The sequence below is a fragment of the Heptranchias perlo genome, unplaced genomic scaffold, assembly GCF_035084215.1.
Source record: "Heptranchias perlo isolate sHepPer1 unplaced genomic scaffold, sHepPer1.hap1 HAP1_SCAFFOLD_47, whole genome shotgun sequence".
NCBI classification, from domain to species: domain Eukaryota; kingdom Metazoa; phylum Chordata; class Chondrichthyes; order Hexanchiformes; family Hexanchidae; genus Heptranchias; species Heptranchias perlo.
Genome location: NW_027139484.1, coordinates 2,554,220 through 2,568,470, shown reverse-complemented (window position 1 = coordinate 2,568,470; position 14,251 = coordinate 2,554,220). Strand labels below are relative to the sequence as shown.

Sequence of the window (14,251 nt, the reverse complement as noted above, 5' to 3'; positions counted from 1 at the left end):
TCATTGCAGTAAACTCGCCCCTGGGTGTCCATGTGCATCAATCCCAAAATAACGTCCATTTCATTGGCTGTGTTTATCTATGTGTGTGTGTGTCCACCTGCAGGTTGATTTTGAACGAATACGAGTGTTTGTCTTCTGTTGGGAACATTAAATAAAAGAGCGCATCAGACACTTCCCTCCCCGACACTGGGGAACCAGTGAAAACGCAACTAAAGCATGAATTGCGGAATTATACAGACTCTTATCAGCGCCAAAAGTAGCTTTAGTATATATACACCCCAATAAATAAATAAATAATACAGGTGTATGTAAATACATTTGCAACGAAAAGAGTCACAAAACCAGAAATATTATTTGAACCTAATACAAACACTCCCAGATATATTTAGAAACCTGACATGTGTTTTCTGGTGGTGTCGTGGTTAGGATTCGGCATTCTCACTGTTATAGCCTTGGTTCGATTCCTGATCAGAGGACTTGCTGTTACAAAAAACAAATGCCAATTTTGGAGAATCACAGCAAATGTTCGACACAGAAGGAGGCCATTCGGACTATCATGTCCGCGCCGGCCGAAAATGCGCCACTCAGCCGAATCCTACTTTCCAGCGCTCGGTCAGTAGCCTTTTTGGTTACGCCACTTCAGGTGCATATCCAAGTATTATTTAAATGTAACGAGGGATTCTGCCTCTACCATCCTTTCAGGCAGTCAGTTCCAGACTCCTACCACTCTCTGGGTAAAAATAATTCTCCTCAGCTCCCCTCTAATCCTTCCACCAATCACTTTAAATCTATGCCGCCTGGTTATTGACCTCCCTGCTAAGGTAAATAGGTCCATCCCATCCACTCTATCTCGGCCCTTCATAATTTTGTACACCTCAATTAAATCACACAACACCCTCTGAATACCAACATATATTGGACTCTCACCTTTTAAAAAGTATTCTGCTTTTCTATTATTCCTACCAAACTGGACAATTTCACATTTTCCCACCTTATACTCCAACTGCCACATTCTTACCCAATCGCTTAACCTGTCCACCTCCCTTTGCGTCCTCCTCACGGCTCACTTTCCCACCGACCTTTGTATCATCAGCAAACTTGGATACATTACACTCGGTCCCCTCATCTCAGTCATTAATATAGAATGTAAACAGCAATTGCAACATAAATTGCAAGGGCCGTTCGCGTGTAAAGCGAACTGGTAACCACGACACCACAAAAAACCGCTGGTGATTTATACTAGACAGAGGGGAACTGACCAGTCACCTCTCTCTGCTCTGATTGGGACAGTTTCACTTCTCTTTAAACAACATCTCTCCTGTCCCACATTAAAATCATGGAATAGAATCATGGACTATTACAGCACAGAAGGAGGCCATTCGGCCGTATTGCCCTGCCTACTCTTTGAAAGAGCTGTCCAATTTGATCCAAAAAACCCAGCCTTTTCCCCGTAACCTTGCAAATCAGTCCTCTTCAAGTGCCTGTCCAACTGCCTTTTGAAAGTTCCTTTGAAAGCTGCTTCCATCACCCTTTCAGGGAGTGGCCACCAGATCGTAACAACCCTCTGTGTGAAAAAAAATCTTCTCATTTCCACTCTAGTCCTAAAAGCTCTCAATCCTTCTCCACGGATGCCTTTTTACAAACATTTCATTCATCAAAACTACACAAGTTACACAGGAAGAAGACTTCATTTTCAATTAATTAACGTTCCGAAGGAGCTCCCTAATCTCCCTCTCCTAACCTTATGAATCAGATCATTCGCTCGGGATCCTTTTCCACATGAAACGGCCACCCCCCACCTCAGGAGTAGCCATTCAGATTCTGTGACTGTGGCCAGCTTTGTTCGGGCAGTTGGTTTGACAGGGACCTCACACCGCACCCGCCTCCCGTGTTTTCTTCCACATCCGCAGATTGGGGACGGGCCGAGACTGATTTATTTTCTCTGTCTCACCCGGGGCCGCTGAGTCTCCGATTCAGATCACAAACCAGCTCTCCCACACCGATCACCAACTCACCCAGTTTGTAAATTGAAACCGGAGCAAGTGCCTCCTCAGAGAGCAAGAGATGTAGGGGAGGAAGCAACCTCTGACAAAATCTCAGGCTCATCAGAGAGGTTTGTGTATCTGAACCCCAAATAACTTTCTGCTCCTATTAAAGTTTTGACCATTGCACACTCCGCGGCACTTACAGACTCGTCTCTGACACTGACAGTCAAGCATGCGGAGGGTTCACTCGCGAAAGCAGCGGAAAAGTTTAAAACACATTTCGCCCAACGTGGGGCTTGAACGCACGACCCTAAAATTTAGAGTCTCATGTTCTACCGATTGAGCTATCCAGGCCGTTACCAAATCCTCAGCCACTCCCACCAGGTGTCAGGCAGCCTCAGAAGCAGCCTTCACCTGTCCGCGGCAGCATGACTGCAGCAAATCCAATTACACACACCCGGCACCCAAATTACCACATCACAGAAAAGGAACTGCTCAAAATGCAGAGAGACCTTAGGGTATACGTACACAAATCTTTGAAAGTGGCAGGACAAGTTGAATAGATTGTAAAAAAAAAGTATTCGGAATCGTTGGTTTTATTAACAGAGGCATAGAGTGCAAAAGCAAGGAACTTATGTTAAACCTTTATAAATCACTGGTTCGGCCCCAGCTGGCCACCACACAATTCTGCCCACCACACTTTTGGAAGGATGTCTAGGTCTTGGAGAGGGTGCAGAGGTGATTTACTAGAATGGTGCCAGGGATGAGGGACTTCAGTGAGGTGGAGAGACTGGAGAAGCTGGGGTTGTTCTCCTTTGAGCAGAGACGGTTCAGGGGAGATTTAAAAGAGGTGTTCAAAATCATGAACGGTTTTGATAGAATAAATAAGGAGAAACTATTTCCAGTGCCAGAAAGGATGGTAACCAGAGGACACAGATTTAAGGTCATTGGCAACAGAGGTGAGACGGGGAGAATGTTTTTATGGAGCGAGTAAGGGTGGTGGAAACAGATTCAATAATAACATTCAAAGGGGAACTGGATAAATACTTGAAGGGGGAAATTTTGCAGGGCTATGGGGAAAGGGAAAATGAGTGGGTCTAATTGGATAGCTCTTTCAAAGAGTTGGCACAGGCACGATGGACCGAATGGCCTCCTTCTATGATGTTTCCATGCTGTGATTCTATGTTATGGAGGATTTTCTGAAGCAGTAGATATTCGGGCAGAGGACCAAGTGGGGATTGAGCTCGACGGCAAGTGTATACAGTTCGTTCAAAGGACTGAAGCCGATGGTTTCATTCTTCCCGTCATTTAGCAGCAGGAAATTACTCGGCCATGCAGGCGACATTTTTTGTCTTCATTCATGGGATGTGGGTGTCAATGGCAAGGTCAGCATTTATTGCCCATCACTAATTGCTCTTGAGAAGGTGCTCGTGAGTCGCCTTCGTGAACTGCACCTTTCATTGACTGTGTCATTGACATTTTATGGACAGACATAAACTATTTCCGCTGGTTGGAGATTCCAGGACGAGGGGGCACAGTCTAAAAATTAGAGCCAGATCTTTCAGGAGTGAGATTAGAAAACATTTCTACACACAAAGGGTGATAGAAGTTTGAAACTCTCTTCCGCAAATGGCAATTGATGCTAGCTTCATTGCTAAATTTAAATCTGAGATAGATAGCTTTTTGTCAACCGAAGGTATTAAGGGATATGGGCTGAAGGCAAGTATATGGAGTCAGATCACAGATCAGCCATGATCTTATCAAATGGCGGAGCGTGCTCGAGGGGCTGAATGGCATTCTTCTGTTCCTATGGTATATTTCCCCAAGTGTCTGTTCTCTCCATCGTTGTTGAATTATCGCCTTGTTTTTCCAGCATATTTTCGTTTAAAGCTCGGTTTAGGGATGAGCCGGTGGGCGTCAAAACGTGCCGTGGACGGAGACCGGGTTGGTTATTGCGGGAAAAGTAAATCAACTGGGCCGAAAAATCAACTGCAGCTCAAGCAACAAATAAAATAGGAGTCAAAATAACCGATGTCAGAAGTGGGATTTGAGCCCACACCTCCAAAGGAAACTACGACTCGAACGCAGCGCCTTCGTCCGCTCGGCCATCCTGACTGATAAATAACTTTTTCACTGGTCACCCTTTCCACATTGAGACCCCCCTGGAGAAAGTTCCACTCACTCCAGTGCTTGGTAAGATAAATGCTGCTTTTGAGGCTCGGTGAGCGGGATGCCACCTCTTTGGGTTTTCCTGAGCCTATTGTACTTTATTCCTATTTAATCACGGGAATATCCGCAATCAGGAGCTAAAAAAAATTAAAAACTGAATCACAGAGAAAGGGAAATCCATATTACATCTGATAAACTAACCAACAGCGCTCCCTGGTGGTCTAGTGGTTAGGATTCGGCGCTTTCACCGCCGTTGCCCGGGTTCGATTCCCGGTCAGGGAAGCAACTTTTGAACACTTGTTATATTCGTCGCATGAACTGACTCAAAGTCTGTGGGAAGAGAAAAAACAATCATTGTTTTAATCACCATTAATTAACCGATAACGTTATTTTGTGCGATGAACTTTTTATCCCTTCTCATTTTACACACTGTATTTTGAAGGGCTCGGTTTTAAATGTTCAATGCTCGTGAGACCACGAATTTGTGTTAAATTTAACAGACCGGCTATTTCACAGAGAAAAAATAAATTTGCCCCAACATAATGTTTCTGCTCAGGATTGAACCAGGGACTTTCCATGTATAAAGCAAACGTGATAACTGCTACATTGCAGAAACCTCTGTTTGGGTTATCAGCCAGAAGTTCGAATGACTGCATTGATTCTCTTTCATAACGATTCAATTGATCGAAGTTGCACAAGTCACAAAAGAAAAATGTTCATTTCAAAGTTATTAAACTCCCAAATGTGACCTGCCTTGTTTGGACAGGGGTTGACCCTGACGTCACAGCCTCAACAAAACATATTCTCAACATTTACATTGGGAACAGGAGGAGGCCATTCAGCCCCTTGAACCTGTTCCGCCCTTCAATTAGATCAGAGATGATCTGTACCTCAAATCCATTTCCCCACCTTTGCTCCAGATCCCTCGATACCGTTACCCAACAAAAATCTACCGATCTCAGTCTTGAAAGCTTCAATTGACCCCCAGCATCCGCAGTCTTTTGGGGGACAGAGTTCCAGACTTCTACTGCCCTTTGTGTAAAAAAGTGCTTCCTGATTTCGAACCTGAATGGCATGGTTCTAATTTTCAGGCTCTGTCCCCCTCGTTCTTGATTCCCCAGAGGAAATTGATTCGATCTCTGTTTATTCTATCGAATCATTTAAACATGTCAAACACATCGCTCAGGCCGCCCCTCAATCTTCTATACTCGAGGGAATACGAGCCGAGTCTTTGCAGCCTGTCCTCATAATTTAACCTTTTTAGCCCCGGTAACATTCTGGTGAATCTGCTCTGCACCCCCTCCAAGGCCAATCTATCCTTCCTGAGGTGCAGTGTCCAAAACTGAACGCAGTTACTCCAGACTCAGTCGAACCAGAGCTTTATATAACTGGAACATAACTTCCACTTCTTTATATTCCAGCCCCCTGAGATAAAGGCTAACAGTCCGTTAGCCCCTTAAATTATTTTTGGACCCGTCCGTTAGCTTTTACTGATTTATGGAAATGAACCCTTAATTCTCTCTGCTTCTCCACAGTTCCAAGCTTCTTACCATTTGTAAAATACCCTGACCAAAGGTCCAAAGTGGATTACCCCATATTGAACTCCATCTGCCATAGTTTTGCCCACTCACTTAATCTATCAATGTCCCTTTGCAACTTTACACTCGCATCCACACTACATACTGTACCACCTAACTTAGTGTCATCAGCAAACTTGGATCCTCTGTTCCTTCATCTAAGTCATTGATAAATATGGTGGCAAGCTGAGACCCCAGTTACAGATCCCTGGGGGACACCACTATTCACATGCTGCCAATTGGAGTAAGTACCCATTATCCCTACTCTCTGACTCCTATCTCCTAACCAATTCTCTCCCCATGTCAATACATTGCCTCAAGTTCCATGCGCTTTCATTTTTGCCAACAGTCTCTTGTGTGGAACCTTATCAAATGCCTGTCGGAATTCGATATGAATAATATCATAGGGACATCGGAACAGGAGTAGGCCATTCAGCCCCTCGTTCCTGCTCAAACATTTGATAAGATCATGGCTGATCTGTGATCTAACTCCATATACCCGCCTTTGGCCCAAATCCATTAATACCTTTGGTTGCCAAAAAGCTATCTATCTCAGATTTAAATTTAGCAATTGAGCTAGCATCAATTGCCGTTTGCGGAAGAGAGTTCCAAACTTCCACCACCCTTTGTGTGTAGAAATGTTTTCTAATCTCGCTCCTGCAAGGTCCGGCTCTAATTTTTAGACAAAATGGTGGCAAGTACGGCGGCCAACTTTGACAAAATGGCGGCAAGTCCTTCACGGATGTTCGACAGGAACAGAAGGAGGCCATTGAGCTCCTCAAGCCTCTTATATGGGAACTGAAGGCCATTCAGCCTCTGAAGGCTGTTACACAGGAAAAGAAGGAGGACATTCAGCCCCAAAAGCCCGTTACATCGTTACTGGAGGCCGATCATCCCCTCAAGCCTGTTACATAGAATCACGAGAGGTCATTCAGCCCTTCGAGCCTGTTATAAAGGAATTTGAGGCCAATCAACCCCTCAAGCCTGTCAAATAGCAACAGGAGGAGGCCATTCAGCCCCTCGAGCTTGTTATCTGGGAACTGAAGACCATTCAGCCCTTCGAGCCTGTTGTACAGGAACAAGACGCCAATCAACCCTTCAAGCCTGTCAGATAGCAACAGGAGGAGGCCATTCAGCCCCTCGAGCCCCTTACACCAGATCTGGTGGCCAATCAGCCCCTCAAGCCTGTTACATAGAAGCAGGAGGAGGACACTCAGCCCCTCGAGCGTGTTATACGTGAACTGAAGGCCATTCAGCCCCTCGAACCCATTACACCGGAACTGGAGGCCAGACAGACCTTCAAGCCTGTTACAGAGGAATAGGAGGAGGCCATTCAGACCTTCAAGCCTGTAATACAGGATCTAGACGCCAATCAACCCTTCAAGCCTGTCAGATAGCAACAGGAGGAGGCCATTCAGCCCCCGAGCCCGTTACACCAAACCTGGAGGCCAATCAGCCCCTCAAGCCTGTTACATAGGAACAGGAGTAGGCCATTCAGCCCCTCGAGCGTGTTATACTGGAACTGAAGGCCATTCAGCACCTCGAGCCTATTACACTGGAATAGGACTCGGCCATTAAAACCCTCGAGCTTTTTGCATTGGAACGGAGGAGGCCATTCAGCCCTTCGAGACTGTTAGACAGGATCTGGACGCCAGTCAGCCCCTCGCGCATGTTACATAGGAACATGATGAGTCCATTCAGCCCCTCGAGCATGTTACATAGGAACAAGAGGAGTCCACTCAGCAACACGAGCCTTTTAATTAGGAACAGGAGTAGACAATTCAGCTACTCAACCTGTTCCGCCATTCAATTAGATCATAGCTGATCTGTATCTTAACTCCATCTGCCAGCCTTTGTTCCAGAATCCTTAATACCAAAGCCTAACAAAAGTTTATCAATCTCCGTTTTGAAATTTCGGATAGACCCCCAGCCTCAACAGACTTTTGCGGGAGAGAGTTCCAGATTTCCACTACCCTTTTGTGAAGAAGTGCTTCCTGACATCACCCCTGAACGGCCGAGCTCTAATTTTAAGGTTATGCCCCCTTGTTCCAGACTCCCCCAACGGAGGAAGTAGTTTCTCTCTATCTACCCTATCAACTCCTTTCATCATCTTAAAAACCTCAATTCAATCACGTCTTAATCTTCTATATTCAGGGGAATACAAGCCTTGTCTGTTCAACCTGTCCTCATAATTTAACCCTTTTAGCCCCGATATCATTTTGGTGAATCTGCGCTGCAGCCCTTCCAAGGCTAATATATCCTTCCTGAGGTGCAGTGCCCAGAACTGAATGCAGTCCTCCAGATGGGCTCTAACCAGAGCTCTGTACAGCTGGAACATAACTTCCACCCCTTGATATTCCAGCCCTCTTGAAATACAGGCCGACATTCCATTAGCCTTTTAAATTATTTTTGTAACTGTCCACTAGCTTTTAATGATTTCTGTACTTGGACCCTAAATCTCTCTGCTCCTCCACAGTTCCGAGCTCCTCACCATTTAGAAAACTCTCTGATCTATCTTTCTTAGATCCGAAGTGGATGACCTCACATTTCCCCACATTGAACTCCATTTGCCACAGTTTTACCCGTTCACATAATCTCTCAATGTCCTGGGAATGCTTGGTGCTTTTGTTTGGTTGGAGAATGCTTCATATCAGATCGTTATCATAAAATGATTACAATTGATTTTTATTTTGTACGGTTTGAACAAGATCATTATTCTCCGATCAGTAAAATGTCTGTGTTTCTCAGATAGTGGCGACAGTTCAGATATCGTTGCCTTTTTGCCGACTTTAATCAAATTTTGCTGATATAAAATCAGCTGTATTTCTAAGCTTGAAAAAGCAGCTCCTCTGTTAGGTGAGGCTTCACTCCCAATGTCTCAGTGTTTCCGCTTGTCCTGATATCAATGTAACATTTGAAGGGCTCCAGGTAATGAACAGTGAAACCCCTTCAGATTATCTCAGCCCACTCGTTCTATCCAGTGCCTAATAGTGCCTGCTCTTCAGAGAGTGACAGAGTCAAACTACACTGGACCTTGTTTTAGACTTTAACTGCCAAACAAATTGATGAAATAGTAAGAGAACAAACAAATAGTAGCAGTAAGACAACAGTTTTACTGTAAAGCTCAACCAGATCCTTATTGGAAAAAAAATTATAAATAATTCACAAATACTATACGAAACTGTGACCGAACTTTCGAACATCCTGGTTCTTTGTTGTCTTTTTCTCACAAACTATGGAAGCTGTCGACTTGATTAACATTCTCAGAGATTCCAAACAGACTCACCAGTTTGAAAAAGGCAGGCTGATAAATGCCTTCAATTCAGTGACTGGGAGCCAGTCATTTTAAGCAATGGTCTGTTTAATTCAAAAGAAACTGCCAATCAAAATTGTACGAGAAGAAATGACCCCGGAGGATTGTATCTGAATCAAATGTTTGACTTTGTGAGGTGCAGGTTGCCTTTCAGAGGTGCTGACCACTCACACAATATCGACCCCCTGCTGGTGAGAAGCCGCTGAACAGCGCAGGCAGGCCTGACTGCTCGCAGGAATCAGGTGAATCACCAGGCAGCACCAATCTCACGGACTGTCTGCATCTCAATGACCGGGTTCAGGTTAATCACGTGGGGGTTAATCGACCCCCGCTCCCGGATTCGGGGGTTATCGAATTTAACCCCGTACATATCTTTACATATATTTTACATAGAACAGCACAGCACAGAAACAGGCCATTCAGCCCATCTGGGTAAAGAAGTTACCCTGAATTTCTTATTTGACAACAACTTCTGGAGTAGAAAATATAATACAATATATAATCTAATAATATATTTATATATATATATATATTTAACATCGAATGTACAGTACAGCACAGTACAGTGTCCATTCGGTCCGACTACTATTTCTGTTTTCCAACAGCTACTTCTTTATATAAAATACAATAAAATATATATTATACAAATATTACATAGAATTCAGCACGTCACAGAAACAGGCCATTCGGCCCATTTGGGTAATTAAATATCCCACAGTGTTCCTACAATGACCAAGTGATCCCACAGTGCACTCAGTGAGAGTGCCCCATTGATCCAAAGTGTCCCAGTGATCTAAAGTGCACCCAGTGATCCCACAGTGATTGCAGAGTGACCCATTGATACCACAGTGCATTCGTGATATTGCCTCAGTCATGCACAGTGTCCCAATGATCTACAGTGCACCCAGTGATCCCACAGTGAACGCAACGTGACCCACTGATCCAACAGTGCACGCAGTGATATTGCCGCAGTGATCCAAAGTGTCTCAGTGACCCCAAAGTGCCCCAGTTCTCTCAAAGTGATCCCACTGATCCCACAGTGTCCCAGTGATCCCAAAATTACCCCAGTGAACCTGCAGTGTCCCAGTGATCCCACAGCAACCTGTGACCCCACAGTGCTCCCATTGATCCCACAGTGACCCAAACAAATCTCACGTGAGTCTCATTGGGTGCAGCCTGTGTTGAAGGCCTCGGTCAGTGCCCTGTGGAGAGAAAGCCTGTAGTTTGTGGTCAACTTACAGTTTGTGGCTTTTTCCTATCATCCAAAGAGTTCAAACACATTCATGACATTTAAAAGAGCCAAAGCAAAAAGTTTTTTTTAAAAAAACCTAACACACAGCATGATCCCTCAGTCAGTTACAGGGACAATCTCTCAGCAACATTCAATTACACAGAAACAAAGCCCAGTTTATAAAGGAGAAGAATCTAAGTAGTAAAAGATTGAGAGACAATGTTTATCGACAACAACTTGTATTTATATCTCACAGCAACTACTACAACATCAATATGCATTATCACATATATATGTATTTGCATAATACAATTACTATTACAAAGCCTCCATAAAGGATGTGGGGAAAAAGCAAAGGGGGAAATAGGACGAATTCGACAGCCCTTTCAAAGAGCTGGCACAGGCACAGTGGGGCGAAAGGCCTCCTCTTGTGCCGTAGTTACCATGAAACCTTAAATCTATGAAAAACAACTTCAATGTCATGAACCTGAAACAAAATGGACACCAGTAAGGCAGTCATCTTACTGAGAGGCAAGGCTGCCATTTAACTGAGGGGCAAGGCGGTCAAATTACTGGGGGACAAGATGGTCATATTGAACAAATTGGCCGCCATGAAGCTTAAACAAAATGGCCGCCTTGATCCTGAAACCGAATGGCCACCAAATTGGCAGTCATCTTACTGAGGGGCAAGATGAAGCTTGTTCTGGTGTGAGATACGGAGAGTGTTCATTTGCTGTTCCTGTTAAATCACTGTTGAACTACAGTTAAAGATACAAACGGAGTGTGACTGGCACTAGCTGGTGTTTAACACAAAGACAGCAGAGCAGTGATGAAATCAAGGACCAAAATGTGAACTTCTGCAAAAAAATGGATTAACATTTGATTATTTGGACCTAATGCTTATGGAGAAGGAAAGACCAAGCATTCGGAAGAAAGGTCAAATGAGCCATTTTGTGTAGAGTTTGCAATTCTAGCTTCTATTAAATAAATCAGAGTAGAATTGGACTCAATCTGAATGCAGGATTTGGTTCATTTCTCTATTATTCATATTTTTCTTTAATCTGAAACAATAACAGTATTTGTAAGAGTAACAGAACAGGAGAGTGCTGCGGGACACTGTCCAGTTTAGTAAGATAGCAGAAGGGGTAAGAGTACATTGTGATTTATTACAGAATCCAGCAGCTCACTGGGAAAGTTACACATGGTCCAGATGGAGGAGCAAAAAGGTGCCAAGTGATTTTACACTTTAATTTGGGGCAGTGCCTTTTTATCTCCAAAAGGTTAAAATTTATATTTAAATAATGGGCTCTTTATCCTAAAGAAACTTTAGGCACAAACCATGGCTTTCTGAAGAAAGCAATCATTTATTATTCTTAATACACTAGAAAGATTTACATTCGAATTTAATCAACATCTTGGGATTATACCCGATTTAGAATTGCTTTTACACCAATAAAACAACACATTCTGAATTCCCAAAATGCATAACCGTTTGGAAATCCAATGTCTATCTTCGACGAAGCTGATAACGAAAGTTATATCCTCATGGTTGACTCAAACTTGTCTGGAAGATTCCAGGCGTTTTGATGGATACCGTTGTAGTGTAGCCTGTCTTTCTCTTGTATCCAGGTCATCTGCTTCACAGGCAATCTGTAAACCAGCATCGAGGCATCAAGTTGGGAGGTAGCGAGCAGTCAGGAAGATTCCAGGTGAGGTGGTGCTGCCAGGAAGCGAAAGGTGAGTTTGGAGCAGCAGTGGTGGATCTGTGTCTCTCTCCACTCAACTTCTGCCCAGCTTCTTTGTAACATAGAACCACACCTCTGGGGACAGTACGTTATCAAAAATAGGTTCCTACAAATACAACCCATGATTGATTGACACTTCACTTGTTTTCTCTCAGTGTCCACAACGTAACCAACTCAAGCCGGCAGGAGTTCAAACCATCTCCAGCCCTCTTGGAATCGTTATTATTGCTATGGTGATCTATCCTCTGCTGTGTGGTCTTTCACAACGTGTCATTAACAGTCCTTCTAACAGCCCTTCCTCCTTTTAATCGTTCTGTTCCTTCAGACATGCTGAAGCCGATTTAGTCTCAGGCTTTCGTTTATCAGATGAATGTTCACTACACAGAGCAGCTGGGAAACTCCTGCAGTAAGTAATGGTCAGGGTCAGGTACACATGGCTGAGTGACTTTATTGTGCAGCCTCCCGGCATCACCTCTATCTTTGTTTCTCTCTGTGGATCTACTTTTCCATTTTCCTTCTTTCTATCTGTCTCTCCCTCCTTCCCTTTCCATCTGTCTTAATTTCATTCTCTTTGCTTCTCACTCTCTCGAGTTTTACTTCTGTCTACTTCTTTCTCTCTGTTTCTATTTGACTTCTCGAACTCTTCTTTGCATCTGTTTCTGTATTTCATTCCATCTCTCTCAGTCTCTTTTTTAATATTTGCATTTCTCCTCCTCTCTCCTGTTTTCTATTTTCTCCCTGTTTTCTGTTCCTCTTTTTCTTTTTCTCTTTGTCGTTTTATGTCTGACACCCTCCTGCTCTGACTCTCCCTCAGTCTCTAGTGACTTTGAATTGATTTCTGTCTATTTACCTCTCCTCTCCAATCACTTTGTAATTATTTGGCAGTGTCTCTCTCTCTCTCATTATATATAAATATATGCTTTCTTTCTCTCTTTATGTTTCTCTCTTGTATTAATAATTTACTCTTTATTTCTCTCCGTCTCTGAGTAACTCTGCCTCCGTCCCTCTTTCTTTCTGGTACATAATTTGTACATTTATTTTGTCCTTGTATTCTCTGTCTGTCCCTCTCTCTGTCTCTCGTCTCTCTCCCTCTGCATCTCTATCTATCTCTATATCTCCATCTCTCTGCCCTCTCTGTCTCTCCCTCCCTCTGTGTCTGTCTCTCCCTGCCTCTCTTTTTGTCTTTCTCCTGGTCTCTCTCTCTGTCTCTCTCTCGGCCTCTCTCTGTGCCACTCTCTCTGTCTCTCTCTCTCTTTTCCTCGCTTCCCTCTCTCTATATCTCCCTCTCTGTCTCTCTGCCTCTCCTTCTTTCTCTCCCTCTCTCTCTCCCACTCTCTCTCCCTCTCTCGCCTTTTCCCTCTCTCGTCCCCTTTGTCTCTCTTTCTCTGTCTCTCTCTACCTGTCTCTCTCCAACTCTCTCTTTGTCTCTGCCTCTCCCTCTCTCATTCTCTCTGTCTCCCTCTCTCTGTCTCTGTCTCTCTCTAATTGCTTCGCCCTTTCTCTCCCTCTTTCTCGCTCCATCACTCCCTCTTTCTCACTCTCTCTCTGTCTCCCGTTCTCCCCCTCCCTCTCTCTCTCTCTGTCCCGCTCTCTCCCTGCCTCTTTCTCTCTCCCTCTCCCCTTTCCTCTCTCACTCTCTCTCAACATTTATGTGAAGTACACACATCCTGATCAGGTCCACAGAAGAGACTTTGATTTCCAGCTTTGCCCATTTTGTCTTGCGGTCAGTTAATTAAAGTCCAGTTAATTAGTGCCCTCATTTTGAACAACAATTCACGTGTTGTCTGCAAAGCAAATCCCGCCTCAATACGTCAGATTATCAATAAAATATAATCTCAGAATCAGATTTAAGATCATTTCAGGACTCCGTGCTGCTAATATAATATGTACTTTCCGTCGCCTGGGAAGTGTAGTGGATGGAGAATGAAATGGGATTTGGTTCTAGTGCTTGAAACCCTTCAGCTCTTTCTATGATTTCACTAATTTAACAATTAGATTGAGTGGGTATTTCACCGCGTTCTTCAGCTCCTCTCTGAATTTAGTCTGGGTCAGGACATAAATACACGTGTTTGTGCAGGAACTGAGAAGCTGCAGCATCTTTGCTGTGTGATCTGTGAGGTAAACAGGGTCAGTGAAGGAGTAATAAGACCGAATGTCTGCAATTCGCACATAAATGTAAAATACAACATATGTCAGCCACAACAGTACAAAACTGCCCGATATACTGAAGA

General features: G+C 43.9%; 1 non-coding gene across 1 annotated transcript; it reads left to right on the top strand.

Moving 5' to 3' along the window:
* Positions 1–4,364: 4,364 nt before the first annotated feature.
* Positions 4,365–4,436, top strand: trnae-uuc (transfer RNA glutamic acid (anticodon UUC)). The gene has a single exon. It is a non-coding gene; the product is annotated as a tRNA-Glu (tRNA).
* The last annotated feature ends 9,815 nt before the right edge of the window (positions 4,437–14,251 follow it).